Raw genomic sequence first — 18,930 nt, 5'->3', positions numbered from 1 at the left:
GACGAGATGGGGACGCTGTGCATTTCGGAAGCTGCAGTTGTTCTGGTCCAGGTTTGCAGCCGCGCTGTTTTGTTGCGGGACTACAAATCCCACAGGGTGTGAGGTAAGTAGGAAGCCATTTAACAAGTCCCATTGTCGTTTATTTAAAGTATGCTCAAATCAGTCAGCTCTGAAGAAGAAACCAAAACAGAAATTGCTGAGAAAACTCCGCAGCATCTTCGAACAGAAAGCACAGTGAATGTTTCTGAAGAAGGATCAATGGATCCCAAACGTTCACTTGCTTTCTCTCCATAGATGCTGCCAGACCTGCTGAGTTCTTCCAGCGATTTCTGCTCAAACGATGGTTGGCTGGCAACTGCACAATGAACGCGTGCCTTCACCATGTTTTCAGTTGTTTTGTTATCTTCCTTCATTTGTCAATGCTCTCAGCGTCTTTGCGCTGTGAAGGTCAAAGGGGGTTGTCTGTAAAGCAGAACGTTCTCATTAAAGAAAAGCACGCTGCTGGAAATTAAAAGAGGGATGGAAATAGAGCATTTGCTGAACCATCGCTAAAATTAAAAGCGGGAAGGAAAGGAAGAAGACAGAACAAATGGGAAAGTTACTCATGGAATTCTCCATCCCAAGGCACTTGTTCACAGATGTGCAATACCGACTTTTTGATTTTATCTCACACCTTCACGTTTTCCAGGGCTCCATATAGTTCGTCCTGGTGAAACAGCGATCTGCTCTGTTCGAGACTTGAGCATAAATACCAGTGCTTACACTCCATGGCAGTTTTTGGAATAGATACTGTTCTCGCAGCCAACAGCATAAATCCCAAAGGATGCGTTGACTGCTTTGTGCCAGGGTAAACGTCTCCTAGGGCTGGAGAGTAACTTGGAGTGGGAAGGGAAGAATCCCGTGATTGTAGTTCACATGGGTGCCGACAACACACATAAGCCTAAGCAAATAAAATTCAAAATCCGAAAGGTATGACCCCTGGATTACTACATGAGCCATGACCAAATTGCCATATAGTGGGTGAAAGCAAAGAATTGAATTCATGCCAAAAATTGATGTAGGAGAAATGAGTTTCAGTTCATGGTACTAGTACTGGCTAAAGAGTTCTATTTGGGTAGCTTCCAAATGGGCCACATTAGGACCTGTATCCTGATTTAACAAAAAAGTGGCAGATACCTGGGAAAGTGTGAGATCATGCACTTTGGTAAGAATAGAAGCACCGACTATTTCTAAAAGGGGAGAAATTTCAGAAGTTTGAAGTGCAAAGAGACTTGGGAGTTCTAGTCTAGGATTCTCCCAAGGTAAACTTGCAGGTTGAGTCAGTAGTTAGGAAGGCATATGCAACCTTGGCATTTATTTTGAGAGGACTTGAATATGAAAGCTAGGATGTACTTCTGAGGCTCTATAAGGCTCTGGTCAGGCTACATTTGGAGTATTGTGCACAGTTTTGGACCCCATATCTCAGGAAGGGTGTACTGGCCCTGGAGTGGCTTCAGAGGTGGTTCACAAGAATGGTCCCAGGAATGAAAAGCTTAACACATGAGGAATGTTTGAGAACTCTGAGTCTGTACTCATTGGAGTTTAGAAGGATGAGGGGGTATGTAGTTGAAAATTACAGAATACTGAATGGACTAGACAGGGTGGATGTTGGAAAGATGTTTCCATTGGAAGGAGAGTCTAGGACCTGAGGGCACAGCCTTAGGGTAGAGGGAAGACCTTTTACATCAGAGATAAGGAAAAACTTCTTCAGCCAGAGAGTGGCCAATCTATGGAATTCACTGTCACAGAAGGCTGTGGAGGCCAGATCATTGAGTATATTTCGGACAGAGATAGATAAGTTCTTGATTGTCAAGAGGATCAAAGGTTACTGGGAGAAAGTGGGAGAATGGAGTTGAGAAACATTTCAGCCATGATTGCATGGCAGAGCAGACTCAGTTGGCTGAATAGTCTAATTTCTGTTCCTATGTTTTATGATATTATGGTCTTACCAAATGCTGAGAACTATAGAATGCTTTCAACTAAATAACAGGATGGGGCAGGGTTGGAGGGAGGGAAAACAATTAAAAAGATAAAAGACAAGGCAAAAGTTTAGAGTGGTGATACATTATCAGTAGTCTTGTGACAAACTGGGTCGCATGTTCTATCTAAGCTAGAAGTTCTGCATCCAATTTGGACTCTGGGGCTGATGACAGAAGAAGACAAGTTCATAATATAGCTAAGTAGGTTGAATATCAACTTGTAAATTCTTCATAAAGTATGCCAATGGCAGGTGGTAACAGCAGGAGACATTCCTGGCCAACCTTATTATGGAAAAAAATGGGTCCGCTACAGTATGATTCCAACTGATGGTAATACCAGAGTTAAAGATCCCAGAACCTGGCTCAATTGAATACGGCTGATTCCTACCACATTTTGGCAAAATGCATTTTCGTTGAGTTTCATGGAAGCTTCCGTGTGCGAAACCTAGTGAATTTTCCTATGCAATTGTCCCAGATGTTCCTCATTAACTACCTACCCTAATTCTATGGCGCCCCTCTCACACAATCTGCGGCTGGGATAGCCTGGAATACGATTTCATTGCTGGTGCTGGTGCAAGGCTTCAATCTTGGCCACGCACTGAGTCATGTGTTGGCAGTCTGAAGTTGCCATTTATGTAGTGGCATAGCAGCCAAAAGTAAATAGCACTTCTTACAGCACACAGATGACATGGCTGATAGTTTCTTACACATAAAACTGCAAATTCCAACACTTTTCATTGTTTAAGCTGTGGGCTGCACAATTTACCAATCCATAGTCACATTTTGTCTTGCAGCTCTCTGAATGCCTGTCCTGCTTCTTCCCCAATGTCCGCTGTAGCGTATCATTCAACGTGAGGCCATCATGTTCAGGGAAGCTTTCAAATGTTTCAAAACATGATATTTTATTGACAAATGCCAAAAGTGAACAGAAATGAAATCAATAAGTGGCATTTCTCGCCTGGAATTAAAAAAAAACTGCTTGTGTGTTGAGCATATTCAGAACGCAGGAAGGGTCACTGGACCCGAAACATTAACTCTGATTTCTCTTCACGGATGCTGCCAGTCCCACTTAGCTTTTCCAGTAATTTCTATTTTTTTTCTTTGACCGCATCCATAGGCCTTTTATATTTGTCAGTAGCTTTGTTACCTGCTGCAGTTGTGCACAGCACTGCATGCTGATTATGTGACACACTCTGAGCAGAGTATAATAGAGAGACCCACCAGTTTGGTCCAAGCAGCAGAACCTCATCTTCAGCACAGCTAGGGTCTGCTCCATGCATGCCCTGGTTAGAGTATCGACTGCATTGTGGTTGCCCTCGACCTCAGTCAATGAATTGCATGACCAAATCATTGGCTTTGATCACAGTGAGTAGCCCTTGTCTCCTGTAACTAGCTTGAAATGACGTCTGAGCCCTCAAATAAAGAAACAAAGAAACCTACAGCACAGGAACAGGCCCTTCGGCCCTCCAAGCCTGCGCCAATCAAGATCCTCTGTCTAAAACAGGCTGGAGGCTAGAGGAGGTCGATGTTAGTAAGGAAGAGGTACTAGGAATTTTAAGGAACTTGCACTTAGGTAAATCCCCCGGGCCTGATGGAATTCATCCAAGAATTCTCTGGGAAGCGAGGGAAGAGATCACAAGGCCATTGGCGGTGATCTTTTCGTCCTCACTGTCCAAGGGTATAGTGCCAGAAGATTGGAAAGTGGCAAACATCATTCCCTTGTTCAGTAAAGGGAATAGGGATAACCCCAGAAATTACAGGTCAATTAGTCTTACTTGAGCGGTGGGCAAGTTATTGGAAAGGGTTCTGAGAGATAGGATTTATGATCACTTGTATAGACACAGTTTGATTCATGATAGTCAGCATGGGTTTGAGAGGGGTAGATCATGCCTCACAAACATTATTGAATTCTTTGAAGACGTGACCAAACACATGGATGGAGGTAGAACGATGGATGTGGTATACATGGATTTAAGTAGGGAATTTGGTAAGATTCCCCATGGTAGGCTCATGCAGAAAGTAAGGAGGCATGGGATAGGGGAAATCTGGCAGATTGGATTCAGATGAAGGGTTCTAGGCCCGAAATATCAGCTTTTGTGCTCCTGAGATGCTGCTGGGCCTGCTGTGTTCATCCAGCCTCACACTTTATTAGATTGGATTCAAAATTGGCTGACCCTTAGAAGACAAATGGTGATAGAATGGAAAATATTCAACATGGTGCTCAGTTATATGTGGTGTACCACAAGGAACTGTTCTGGGTCCTCTTCGATTTGTGAGTTTTGTAAATGATTTGGATTTAGGAGTGGAAGGGTGGATTAGCCAGTTTGCGGACGATACAATGGTGGTTTGAGTTGTGGATAGTTTGGAAGGCTGTTCTAGGTTACAAAGGGACATGGATTGGATGCAGAGCTGGGCCAAGAAGTGACAGATGGAGTTTAACCCTCAAAGGCATGAGGTGATTCAGTTTGGAAGGACAAACTTGAAAGCAGAATACAGGGTTAATGGAAAGACTCTTGGCAGAGTGGAGAAGCAGAGGAATTTTGGGGTTCCTTTGCATAGTTCTCTGAAAGCTGTCACCCAGATGGATAGAGTGGTTAAGTAGGCGTATGACTTGTTAGCTTTCATGAATAGAAGGATTGAGTTCAAGAGCTGTGAAGTTATGCTCCAGCTATACAAAAGTTTGGTTCAGCCACATCTGGAGTATTGTGACCATTTTTGGTCGCCTCATTACAGGAAAGATGTGGAAGTGTTGCAAAAGGTGCGGAGGAGATTTACCAGAATGTTACCTGGAATTGAGTAAAGGTCTAACAGGGAAAGGTTGAGAGAGCTAAGGCTTTTCTCTTTAGAACGACGAAGGATGAGTGGTGACTTGATAGAGATGTACAAAATGATCAGAGATATAGATAGAGCGGACTGCCAGAGACTTTTTCCTAGGGTGGAGGTAGCTATTTCAAGGTGGCATAGATTTCAAGTGATTGGAGGTAGATATAGGGGTGACGTCAGAGGTAGGTTCTTTACTCAGAGAGTGGTCAGGGCATGGAATGCATTGCCGGGGAGGATAGTGGAGTCAGCCTCATTAGGGGCATTTAAGCGGCTATTAGATAGATATATGGATATAGTATAAGGTAGGTGTGGAGGTTAGATAGAACTTAGGTTTAGGGGAAACGTTTGGCACAACATCGTAGGCTGAAGGGCCTGTACTGTGCTGTACTGTTCTATGTTCTATAACCTGTCATCTATTTTCTAACGGTTTGTGTCCATTTGCTCCCTGCCCATCCATGTACCTGTCCAAATATATCTTAAAAGACGCTGACGTGTCTGCGTCTACCACCTCCACTGGCAACGCGTTCCAGGCGCCCACCACCCTCTGTGTAAAGAACTTTCCACGCATATCTCCCTTAAACTTTCCTCCTCTCACTTTGAAATCATGACCCCTAGCAATTAAGTCCCCCATTCTGGGAAAAAGCTTTTTGCTATCCACCCTGTCTATACCCCTCATGATTTTGTAGACCTCAATCAGGTCCCCCCTCAATCTCCATCTTTCTAATGAAAATAATCCTAGTCTATTCAACCTCTCTTCATAGCTAGCACCCTCCATACCAGGCAACATCCTGGTGAACCTCCTCTGCACCCTCTCCAAAGCATCCACATCCTTTTGGTAATGTGGCGACCAGAACTGTACACAGTACTCCAAATGTGGCCGAACCAAAGTCCTATACAACTGCAACATGACCTGCCAACTCTTGTACTCAATACCCCGCCCAATGAAGGAAAGCATGCCATGTGCCTTCTTGACCACCCTACTGACCTGCGTTGTCACCTTCAGGGAACAATGGACCTGAACACCCAGATCTCTCTGTTCATCAATTTTCCCTAGGACTTTTCCATTTACTGTACAGTTCGCCCTTGAATTTGATCTTCCAAAATGCATCACCTCGCATTTGCCCGTATTGAACTCCATCTGCCATTTATCTGCCCAACTCTCCAGTCTATCTATATTCTGCTGTAATTTCTGACAGTCCCCTTCACTATCAGCTACTCCACCAATCTTAGTGTCATCAGCAAACTTGCTGATCAGACCACCTACACCTTCCTCCAGATCATTTACATATATCACAAACAACAGTGGTCCCAGCACAGATCCCTGTGGAACACCACTGGTTACAGGTCTCCAATTTGAGAGACTCCCTTCTACTACTACCCTCTGTCTCCTGTTGCCCAGCCAGTTTTTTATCCATCTAGCTAGCACACCCTGGACCCCATGTGACTTCACTTTCTCCATCAGCCTGCCATGGGGAATCTTATCAAACGCCTTTCTGAAGTCCATGTATATGACATCTACAGCTTTTCCCTCATCAATCAACTTTGTCACGTCCTCAAAGAATTCTATTAAGTTGGTAAGACATGACCTTCCCTGTACAAAACCATGTTGCCTATCACTGATAAGCACAGTTTCTTCCAAATGGGAATAGATCCTATCCCTCAGTATCTTCTCCAGTAGCTTCCCTACCACTGACGTCAGGCTCACCAGTCGATAATTACCTGGATTATCCTTGCTGCCCTTTTTAAACAAGGGGGCAACATTAGCAAGTCTCCAGTCCTCTGGAACCTCACCCGTGTCTAAGGACACTGCGAAGATTCTGTTAGGGCCCTGGCTATTTCCTCTCTCGCTTCCCTCAGCAACCTGGGATAGATCCCATCCGGACCTGGAGACGTCTCCACCCTAATGTCTTTGGCTAATGCCTCAGGCCTGAAACGTCAGCTTTTGTGCTCCTGAGACGCTGCTTGGCCTGCTGTGTTCATCCAGCTTCACACTTTGTTATCTTGGGTTTTCCAGCAACTTCTGTTTTTGTTCCTGATTTACAGCATCCGCAGTTCTTTTGGTTTTTATTCTCTAATAAAAGGAACGAGTTATCATGGATTACTTGTAATTGATGGAATTGAATCACTTTCTGTTTATGAACTTGTCTACATTATATTACAGTCCTTTCAGCATGACGTGTGCCATCGATGGTGCCCTGGACCTAGGGAAATCAGCCATGTTACCAATTCCTATTGCTCAGGCTGCAGCATTTATTCGTCACAGGCAAACAAAATGCACTGGTATGATCTGGCACAATTGGTCATTGTCTTGATGCACTTATAGGTGACTGATTGAGAAATCCCACACAGGTCCCCCATGACATTCCCTGGGGAAGGAGTCAGAACCATAAAAGTTCATGACAGTTGTCACCTTGATGGCTACCCACTCTTTCAGGTTGCAAGTCATAGTTTAATAACTGGCATCTTCTGTGAGGGTCCTGGAACAACTTATACCTCAGTCACCTTGAGGAAATGGCATTGAGGATGAAAGACTGGCTGTCTTGTGTGTCCAGTGCACCTTGAAGGGCATTTTCATTACAATCCCTTTTTATAGTGGAGACTATTTAGCCTCCTCACCAGCTTTCTGCTGGTCTTTGGCTTGCTAACTCAATTGTTCCTCTTCCATCTCCCTGCACCTTTGCTGCACAGCGACAATCATGTCTACTGTGCTGGGTCCATCATTCACATTTGCAATGAACCTCTGTTGGCAACTGAAGGAACAGAACAGAAATCAGTACAGTCATTAGTCACATGTGTTACAAATAAGGAGTTCCTTGGTACATGGGAGCTATCCAACAAGGCAAACCATATATTGAGGGATAGTAGGAACTGCCAATCCTGGAGGCTGAGATAACAAGATGTGGAGCTGGAGGACACAGCAGGCTAGGCAGCATCAGAGGAGTCGGAAAGCTGACGTTCAGGTCGGGAGCCTTCTTCAGATATGGTGAAGGAGAAGAGGGCCCTGAAATAAATAGAGGGGGGTGGCAGTGATAGCAGGTTGATAGTGAAGTGGATAAGTGGGAGCGAAGACAGACAGGTCAAAGAGGTGGGGATGAAGCTAGTAAAAGTGAGTGTAGGTAAGAAGTGGGGATGGGGATTGGTCAGTGAGGAGGGAGGGGCGGATAGTTGGGAGCGAAGACGGACAGGTCAAAGAGGTGGGTATGAGAGGGGGCCTGGTCTTGGGATGAGGTCAGGGGTAGGGAGACTTTGAAGTTAGTAAAGTCCACATTGAGACCATTGGGTTGTAGGCTTCTAAGGTGGAATCTGAAGTGCTGTTCCTCCAGTTTCCGGGTTGCATCGTTGTGACACTGGAGGAGGCCCAGGATGGACGTGTCGTCCAGGGAGTGGGAAGGGAAGCTGAAGTGGTTCACGGCTGGGAGGTGTTGTCGTTTGTCATGAACTAAGCGTAGGTGCTCCACAAAAGGGGTCTCCCTGATGTACAGGAGGCCACATTGGGAATAGTGGATACAATAGACCACATTAGTGGATGTGCACGTGAACATCTGTTTAATGTGGAAGGTTTTTTTGGGGCCTGGATGGAGATTAGAGGGGAGGTGTAGGGGTAGGTGTGGCACCTCCTGCGGTTGCAGGGAAATGTGCTCAGGGTAGTGGGGATAGTGGGGAGTGTGGAGCGGACGAGGGAGTCGTGGAGAGAGCGGTCCCTACAAAAGGCAGATAAGGGGAGGAAGGGAAATATATCCTTGGTAGTGGGGTCAGATTGTAGGTGGTGGAAGTGGCAGAGAATGATGTGTTGAATCCGGAGATTAATGGGGTGATACGTGAGGATGTTTTGACCATATATTGACATTGTCTTGGCACTTTGAAATAGGCACTTATTTCAAAGATCTATACCAGTCATGTGGTAAAAATTAGGAGTACTGCATGTATATCAAAACCTTCTCTTCCTAGAAAATCTTTCCAGTTAACTGTGAGTTACATTGAGGTTTTTGAAGGGATTCTCATTGCGAGATCCAGCAGGATTTCTCACTGTACCTTAACAAACATGCATCATTAGCTACCAACTCTGCCCTTATTGTGTCCGTTATGTCCAATTCCAAACCCACCTCATCATGCACTGTTCACAGAACTACTTACCACTCATAATGTACACCGAAAGACCAGGATTCCTGGCACCATGTGTACAGTTAAAAGGCCCTGTGGACAAGCGCTGGCATTCTGAAGCTGCCCTGCTCAGTCAAGGATAGATTCTGAACATGTCAGAGAAAGGAAAGGTGGTGCCACCCCAATCTCCACAGGGTCTTGGAAATACTAGTCAAGGCAGTGGTATAGAGAAGAGGAATCCTTTCAGTGGCAGCCTTTCGGTGACGTATCCCATGTATCTGCTGCATTTGAGGATCCAGGTATCTTAGAGGATTGGTTGATTGCAGACAAGGATACCTACTGCAATCATGGCACTTGAGACCAATGCACAATGCCCTGAGTGATGCAAAGCACAGACACAGTGCTATCTATGGTTCAACCAGGGTCTTAGTGCATAGATGACGGGGCTGCTGAAGGAATGGTTCTGCTGCTAGGACTTGTATTGGTGGAACAATGCAGTATGGACTGGACAGAATATGCCACATCATTCCAGCAAGCTGTGATGTGCACAATTGGAACAGACAACAAGGTGACTTAATAGACTCTGAGGAATAAGTAGAATAAAGGAATCTTCTGAACAGAGTGTAAGGATAATGTGGAGGAGGAAGGTCTCCTTGTCCATAACAGAGCTCAGCTGCATAGGACCCTACAAGCCAGACAGGACCAAAGTGACACCTGGTTCCAATAGAAGAGTTTTCCACTGGAGTTCGTTAAATTGCATTTACCATTCCAGGATGGCGGCAGCGTTCAAGCTCCTGAGACTGTGCTCGTCTTGTCCACAGAGCAGCCGTATCTTTATTCATCTTTCTTTTTGCCATTTTGGCGACGGTGGTGATGGTGAGTCCTGCGCAATATGTAAATTGAATTGAATTGAATTAGCTTTATTGTCACAAATACTCAAAAAATTACAGTGAAAAGTTTACAAGCTGCTACTTATGGATCCATCTTACCTACCTAGGTACAGATTCTAAAGTACAAATTCTTAGGAAAAATAATTATAAAAATTAGGAAATTAAAATCCAGCATTACTGATCGTGGGAATAAATTGGAAAATAAAGAAATTGCTTAGTTGCCGGCAGACAGGATAGTAAAGAAAGGATTTGGTAAGCTTGCCAAAATTGGTTATTGCATTGAGTAGAGGAGTTGGGATGTCATGTTGCAGTTGTACAGGACATTGGTTAGGTCAGTTTTGGAATACTGCGTTCAATTCTGGTCTCTTCACTACAGGAAAGATGTTGTGAAACTTGAAAAGGTTCAGAAAAGATTTACCAGCATGTTGCCAGGGTTGGAGAGTTCAAGCTATATGGACAGACTGAATAAACTGAGGCTATTTTCCCTGGACCGTCAGAGCCTGAGAGATGACTTTATAGAGGTTTATAAAATCTTAAGGGGCATAGACAGGGTGAATAGTCAAGGTCTTTTCCCCAGGTAGGGGAGCCCAAAACTAGAAGGTGTAGAATTAAGATGAGAGGGGAAAGATTCAAAAGGAACCTAAGGGGCAACTTTTTCATGCAGAGCGTGGTGCCTGTGTGGAATGAGCTGCTGGAGGACATCATGGAGACTGGTACAGTTACAGCATTTAAAATGCATTTGGATGGGTATATAAATAGGAAGCGTTTAGAGAAATGTGTGCTAAATGCTGGTAAATAGGACTGAATTAATTTAGGATATCTGGTTGGCATGGAGAAGTTGGACCCAAGATTCTATTTCTGTGATGTGCATCTCTATGACTTTGACTGTATGAGACCTGGTGCAACAGAATGTAAAATAGTTATTGATCATCCTTCCAGAATTTAGTTTGTACTGTGAAGACAAATTGCAGCCTCTACTCATTTTGTTTCATTTTGGCTTGACTGTAAATAAAAGTTCATCTTTGGTTTTGTCCGATTGCCTGCCTGTATGAAATGTTCCCTTACTGAACAATGCAACATGCAGGTTTACAGTGAACACTGGAGACAGAGCAGCAGTAATCTAGAGAGGGTGTTGAGATGGAATGTAGCTAAGGACAGGTATGTTGTTACCCGCTAGTGAAGCAGCATCTATGATGAGAGAATGGGGTTGCACGTTCTAGGGCGTGTCAGCCATATGTTGCGTGAATTTGTGGCTGCTCTACCCATTATGTCGCCAGTGATGATCAATGCTGGATTGCCAACACTTATCTAGGGGCACAGAGGCATTTTAAGGATGATCCGGGTGAAAGGGTTTCCAATATTTTGGCAGATATTTTGTGAGTGGTGATTTGTTCCAGGAATAGCATGTAGTAAGTTTGGGCTAGATCGGGTGACAGGAGCACCATACGATGAGGTAGGTAATGAGATAAGGTTGGTAAGATACTACAAGAAAGCTCACCAGGTCTTGCAGAAGGAACCCTCCCAGGGACACCATGAAGCTGACAGCTAAAAAAGCATAAGATTCATCCTGTGCATGTTATGATATAGAGACCAGAACTGGATGTAGTATTTGAGATGTGGTTTCACTAATGCCCTGTGTAACTGAACCATAAATTCCTTACTTTGTGTTCAATTCCTCTCATAATAAAGGACAGCATCCCATCTGTCAGATTGTTGACTACTCACTCAAACTACCGATATCCTTCCGTAAATTCCCTGTCTTCTTTATATCATACTTCTGACCTATTTTTGTGTTGTTTGCAAATTTAGATATGATACCTTTGCTTTCCTCATCTAAGTCATTGATGTAATTTTTAAAAAGTTGAGGTCCCAGCAGAGATCCCTTTGGGACTCTATTTGTCAAATGCTGCAAATCAAACAAAAAATCCATTCAGACCATAAAATATAGAAACTGAAGTAGGCTATTCAGCCCATTGAGTCTGTTCTGCCATTCATTGAGATCATGGCTGATCTGATGATCCTCAACTCCACTTTCCTGCCCTTTCCATATAACCCTTCATTTATGCATACCCTCTATTTCTGCCAGGCAGTTAATCTTTCATACATGAAAATATGTCATTCCCCATACCATAACCTTTGATGTGACATCTTATTGAAAATCTTCTGGAAATCCAACACTAATACATCTACCATCTCCCCTTTATTCACAGTAATTGTTACTCCTCCAAAAAATCTAATAAATTCATTAAACATTATTTGTCCTTCATGAAATCATGCTGAGTATTCCCAATAACCTGTGTGTATCCATTTTATTGCCCACAATAACCTTACAGACATTATAATCTCAGTGAATAGTTATTCCTGTCTCCACTTTGAAACTTCTTGCTTGTCTTGGCCTGGGCGTAATAAGATTTCTTTTGGTAAATTTCTGCTACATGTTCACTCCACGCTATTTTCTTCAGTCAATATCTCTTCATTAGACGCTTAAATCAAACTATTAACACAGCTTACATTATTTAACATGATTCCTTAAAATTGTGTTTCCAAAATCTTTGTGGGATGTCTTCCTCTCTAACACCCTCTAGCCTTCTGTTTTTGGATATTTCTTCCCATTTATTTCTAACCAACTCAGGATTTCTCTCCAGCCCTGACTGATTGGAAACTGCTAATAATAGCATCTCTGCTGTTATGTGCCTCTTCTCTTGAATGAATGTGCTTCTGTTTCTCTCTCTGGGGTTTAAAACCCAAGTCAACAAATACCTAATCATTTATTTCTCTGGGTGACTCGCTAGTCATTTAGCTTAAGTCATATGATTTGTTGGAAATGCTGTTTTTAATTCATTTTTCAAATGGATATAGTCTTTAAACAAAAACAAGTCAGACATTCACAGAACTGACAACAAAACTTCATTTTTCCTCCAATTTAGAACTCAAGTTCCCATGCAACAAAAATATCTCGTCAATCTTCATCACATATCACTATCCATTGCTGCACACTACAGCATGCTTGTAAAGGGGCATGTTGCCACAACAACTCTCACTATGTGACTGCCCAGTTCATGGGATAGTAAGTATGGATCATTGTCGTACTAACAGTACACAGTATGTTACACAGGGATTTGATCCCAATTCCATTTAAGTTGGATTTAGAATTTCCTTTCAAGCCCTTGCTCATTGGTTAGACCTGGTTTTGGCAGAGAACGTATCTTGAAGTATTAATATAGATTATCACAACCACAATGTGATCGGAAGGAACAGAGTGTACAAACATGACAGTGCATCAATAAATTGGCTCATAGATGGGAAATGGCAAGAAAGCAGAATTTATGACACTTTACTTGACATTTTTCAAATAAAAAAAGTCTTTTCGTAGGAGGTACTCATTGTTGGCAAAGCCATCATTTACTCGTAAGAAAATAATAAATTAATATATTTGTAAATGCACAGATGAATTGATGATGCATGGAGTCATAGAGATGTACATCATGGAAACAGACCCTTCAGTCCAACTCATCCATGCTGACTGGATTTCCTAAATTAATCTAGTCCCCTGGCAGTATGGTCAAGATGGCAGCATGTAGACACTTTGGTCAGATCCCCTCTGTTTGCCAGTCTGCTTATGTCTTTTTTCTTCCTTTTTTTTCTGTTCTCTTTGTGGTTTTCCCTTTCTCACTTCCCTTCCCCCAGCTCCTTGTAGAGTGGAGTTGCAGAGCGAGCAGGTAAGTCCTGCGACAGACTGGAACAGGCATGGGCTGAGTCCCCCAGAGGACCGGAGTGAACAGGTCGAGTCCCATGACGGACCAGAGCAGGAATGGGCCGAGTCCTGTGGCAGAACCAGAGCAGACAGAGTGGCCTTGTGCTTTGGGAACTGCAGGCATACCCCATGAGCCCCAGAAGACCGTGAGTAGTGAGCCCTGGAGCAGCACATGGGTGCGAGCCCAGAGCAGCATGGGGAAACAGCCCTGGAGCATCGTGCAGACAGATTGTCCTGGAAATTGACCGGTGCATCCTTGCTTTTATTGGTCAGTGCATTGAGTATAGGAGTTGGGAGGTCATGTTGCAGCTGTACTGGACATTGGTTAGGCCACTTTTGGAATACTGCATTCAATTCTGGACTCTCTACAATAGGAAAGATGTTGTGAAACTTGAAAAGGTTCAGAAAAGATTTACCAGGATGTTGCCGGTGTTGGAGCATTCAAGGTATATAATGAGGTTGAATAGACTGAGGCCATTTTCTTCCTCTCACCCATCCCTTCCTCCCACCCCAAGCCGCACCTCCATCTCCTACCTACTAACCTCATCCCACCTCCTTGACCTGTCCGTCTTCCCTGGACTGACCTATCCCCTCCCTACCTCCTCACCTATACTCTCCTCTCCACCAATCTTCTTTTCTCTCCATCTTCGGTCCGCCTCCCCCTCTCTCCCTATTTATTCCAGAACCCTCACCCCATCCCCCTCTCTGATGAAGGGTCTAGGCCCGAAACGTCAGCTTTTGTGCTCCTGAGATGCTGCTGGGCCTGCTGTGTTCATCCAGCCTCACATTTTATTATCTTGGATTCTCCAGCATCTGCAGTTCCCATTATCACCTACTACTGGTATCCACCTTTAATCACCATTGCGCTACCCTCCTCCCGACTCTTTATCTACAGCTCTCCCTAACCCCACATCCAGTCCTGAAGAAGTTTAATATACGGAACGTTGACTCCTCCTCCTCCAGATGCTGCCTGGCTTGTGTGTTTTCAGCCTCCTGTTTGTCTACTTTGGATCCCAGCATCTGTAATTTTTTGTCTCTAACGATGATTTGAATAGTTGGAATGGAATAGTACTCCATAAACAAAAACAGAAATTGATAAGAAAAGTCAGCAGGTCTGGCAGCATCTCTGGAGAGAAATCAAAGTTAAAGTGACCCTTTGGGAAAAACATTAACACTGATTTCTCTCCACAGATGCTGCCAGTCCTGCCGTGTTTATCCAGCAATTTCTGTTTTTGTTTCAGATTTCCAGTTTCTGCAATTCTTTCAGTTTTTTTGTCCAGTACTCCTTAGTTACTCCAAGATAAGCTGTGCCTGAAACCAGTTCAGATCCAAGTCAGAAACAGAAAGACATATCCAATAAATTGGGAAATTCGATTTACGTTTATGGATAAAATCAGTCTTTGTTGGAGAAAACTTCCTCTCAGACTCAAGTTTTGGTTATGGTTCTTCCCCAAGTTTTGAAAGTGAAGTGTCAAGAAAGGAGAATTGCAAACAAATGAAAAACATGTTAAATGCATGTTGAGTAGTACAGAATTTATATTTTTGTAGAACGTTTTCATTGAGGGAGGTAAGCAATAGTACCCTCTTGTGGCCATTTGTGGATCTGTGCATACAAACCAAAACCAGATTATGCTGTCTTCATCCAGCTCTACATCTTGTTATCTCAGATTCTCCAGTATCGGCAGTTCCTACAATCTCTGTAACCAGATTAAACTAGTTCACTTGAGTGTTTGAATTCCACATGCAAGCACCAGGCTTTTTTGTCCTGCACAGATATCACAAAAATCAGTGCGAGTGGGTGTGGATTTGAACTAATAGATAAATATTCAAAAACAAGGCATAGATGCAGACCAATAATTGTAAAAATAACACAAAAATATAAATATATTCATTAATAATAAAGTTGGGTATAAATTGCATTTGCACTTCCACAGAGGATGCACTGTTGAATTACTCAAAAATGAATTAAAACAGAGGCACAAATGAAATTAGGTACTATAAAATCAATAAACAGATATTAACAAATATGTTTATGAATTGTACACATACAACTATATCTCTGTTACTTCCTTGTCACGAGATCAAAATCCTAGAGATCTATTCCTAACAGCAATGTGGGGGTGCAGATATCCCAAGGACTGAAAAATTGCAAGAAAGCAGCCGGTGACAACTTTCTCTAAGGCACTTTAGGATTGGGCAATAAATGACATCCACATCTCACAAACAAATTTTAAAAAGTACATTGATAATACAGAAATGCTCACAAAGACATTACACATTAATAATCAAGCCCAATTCATTTAAGCACTAATATAATACATCAATCTAATGATCGAAGTAATCCATACAAATGTATCAATGGGATGATGAGCTCCTTCATTGACCAGTATCCAGCAGACATAAGGCCAGAATTCTGTAACAAATGAATTTTATTGCAGGTTTATTTGACCCTGAAGTGAATGTTGGTTAAGGACCATTGCACATCAGATGTGCCCATGCTGATGTCTGGATGACGGGGAACTTTCCTTAAAAACTTTTTGCGAAGTATTTTCAGATGTATTTATGTAGTTTTTGTCAATATCAATGACTTGTTAGAGATTAGCAAGTCATCACTGATTGACAAACCTATAATCTATCTAATTTATGTCTCAAAAACTAGCAGCTCATGAATTTTGTACTAAATCTCATGATTTTTGAAAGTTCGTCTTATGATTTATGAGATAATAGGGTTGACATTACTGACATGGTAATCCCTAGAGCCCTTTATCAGGGACTATCCAATTTCATCCCGTGCTTCCTACAAACACAACATCTGATAGGAATTGAGCATGTGGGAAATTGAGATTGTAGCAGCATGCTATTCACGTCGGTTTTGGAGACTCTAAGCCACTTATCAGTTAATTAGTTAGTTTCAAGATGTGTACACCAGGATTTTTCATATCATGAAACTCTGCTCTGCCAGTCCCAAAGACTAAAAATGGCACTAATGTTTGGGCATTGAATCTTTTACAGATTTGCAATTGACAGTTTTGGAGAATGCAGGTTGAAGCAGTGAAGCTTTCTACATTTTTATTGATGTTAATGAAGTTATGAATAATATCTGGGAATACAGGAACTGGAGTAAGCCATTCAATCCATTGGGTCTGCTTTATCATTTATATGATCGTGACTGGTCATCCACTTCAGTGATAATGGGAACTGCAGATGCTGGAGAATCCGAGATAAGAAAGAATGGAGCTGGATGAACACAGCAGGCCAAGCAGCATCTTAGCAGCACAAAAGCTGATGTTTCGGGCCTAGACCCTTCATCAGAAATGGGGGAGGGGGAGAGGGTTCTGAAATAAATAGGGAGCGAGGGAGAGGCGGATCGAAGATGAATAGAGGAGAAGATAGGTGGAGAGGAGACAGACAAGTTAAAGAGGTGGGGATGGAGCCAGTAGGGGTGAGTGTAGGTGGGGAGGTAGGGAGGGGATAGGTCAGTCCGGGGAGGATGGACAGGTCAAGGGGGAGGGATGAGGTTATTAGGAAGGAAATGGAGGTGTGGCTTGAGGTGGGAGGAGGGGATGGGTGAGAGGAAGAACAGGTCAAGGAGGCAGGGACAAGCTGGGCTGGTTTTGGGATACAGTAGGGGGAGGGGGGATTTTGAACCTTGTGAAATCCACATTGATACCACTGGTCTGCAGTGTTCCCAAGCAGAATATGAGTTGCTTTCCTGCAACCTTCAGGTGGCATCATTCTGGCACTGCAGGAGGCCCAGGATGGACATGTCACCTAAGGAATGAGAGGGGGAGTTGAAATGGTTCGCGACTGGGAGGTGTAGTTGTTTATTGCGAACAGAGTGTAGGTGTTCTGCAAAGCGGTCCCCAAGCCTCCACTTGGTTTCCCCAATGTACAGGAGGCCACAACGGGTACAGCGGATGCAGTATACCACTTTGGCAGATGTGGTGAACTGGAGTGGGGGTGAGGGAGGAGGTATGTGGGCAGGTGTGGCACTTCCTGTGGTTGCAGGGGAAAGTGCCGGATGTGGTGGGGTTGGAGGGGAGTTTGGAGCGGACAAGGGAGTCATGGAGAGAGTGGTCCCCCAGGAAAGCAGACGAGGGTAGAGATGGAAAAATGTCTTTGGTGGAGGGGTTGGATTGCAGATGGCAGAAATGTCGGAGGATGATGCGTTGGGTCTGGATGTTGGTGGGGTGGTATGTGAGGATGAGGGGGATTCCCTTTGGCGGTTATTGTGGGGATGGGGTGTGAGGGTTGAGTTGTGGGAAATGCGGGAGACACAGGCAAGTGTGTTCTCAACTGCTGCGGGGGGCGATGTTGCGGTCCTTTAATAATAAGGACATCTGGGATCTTTGGGAGTGGAATGTCTCATTCTGGGAACAGATGTGGTGGAGGCCAAGGAATTGGGAATAGGGGATAGCATTTTGCAGGAATGTGCAGAGGAGATTTACCAGGATGTTGCCTGGTCTGCAGCCCAGGCCCTAAGAAGAAAGGCTGAGGGACTTGGGTCTGTCCTCATTGGAGAGATGAGGCTGAGACAGGATTTAACAGAGACATACAATATGATCAGAGGATTAGATAGGGTAGACAGTGAGAGTCTTTTTCTGAGGATGATGACTTCAGCTTGTACAAGGGGGCTTAGCTACAAATTGAGGTATGATAGATTTAAGACAGATGTCAGAGGCAGGTTCTTTACTCAGAGAGTGGTAAGGGCGTGGAACACCCTGCCTGCCAATGTAGTTAACTCAGCCCCATTAGGGGCATTTAAACAGTCCTTGGAATACGCATATGGATAATGATGGGATAGTGTAGGGGGAGGGGCTTAGATTAGTTCACAGGTCAGCGCAAAATCGAGAGCCGAAGGGCCTCTTCTGCACTGTATTGTTCTATGTTCTATGTTCTATGTTCTAAGGTGGGTGGGAGGAGGTGTATTCTAGGCAGCTGTGGGAGTCGGTGGGCTTGAAGTGGATATCGGTTACTAGGTGGTTGCCTGAGATGGCGACAGAGAGGTCTAGGAAGGTGAGGGATGTGTTGGAGATGTTCCAGGTGAACTTGAGGTTGGGGTGGAAGGTTGGTGAAGTGGATGAACTGTTCGAGCTCCTTGTGGGAGCATGAGAGGGCGCCCTTACAGTCATCAAAGTAACGGAGGAAGACGTGGGGTTTAGGGCCACTGTAGGTACAGAAGAGGGATTGTTCTACATAACCTACAAAGAGGCAGGCATAGCTTAGCCCCATGCGCATACCCATGGCCACCCCCTTTTGTCTGTAGGAAGTGGGAGGAATCAAAAGAGAAGTTGTTGAGGGTGAGGACGAGTTCGGCTAGGCAGACAGGGTGTCAGTGGATGGG

At 43.9% G+C, this 18,930-nt stretch overlaps 1 protein-coding gene across 2 annotated transcripts in view; it reads left to right on the top strand.

Annotated features, from left to right (window-relative positions):
* Positions 1 to 13: 13 nt before the first annotated feature.
* Positions 14 to 18,930, top strand: part of LOC125453431 (phospholipid scramblase 1-like) — a 146,504-nt gene continuing 127,587 nt past the window's right edge. Inside the window, exon 1 of one of the 2 annotated variants that reach the window (XM_059646398.1) lies at positions 14 to 103. The gene's annotated coding sequence lies outside the window, so the exon portion shown is untranslated. The remainder of the gene's footprint in view (positions 104 to 18,930) is intronic. The other variant, XM_048533023.2, reaches the window with a different exon arrangement.

This window comes from Stegostoma tigrinum, chromosome 6, assembly GCF_030684315.1.
Source record: "Stegostoma tigrinum isolate sSteTig4 chromosome 6, sSteTig4.hap1, whole genome shotgun sequence".
NCBI lineage: Eukaryota > Metazoa > Chordata > Chondrichthyes > Orectolobiformes > Stegostomatidae > Stegostoma > Stegostoma tigrinum.
Note: the sequence above shows the minus strand (reverse complement) of the source record. Positions and strands in the feature narration are given on the sequence as shown.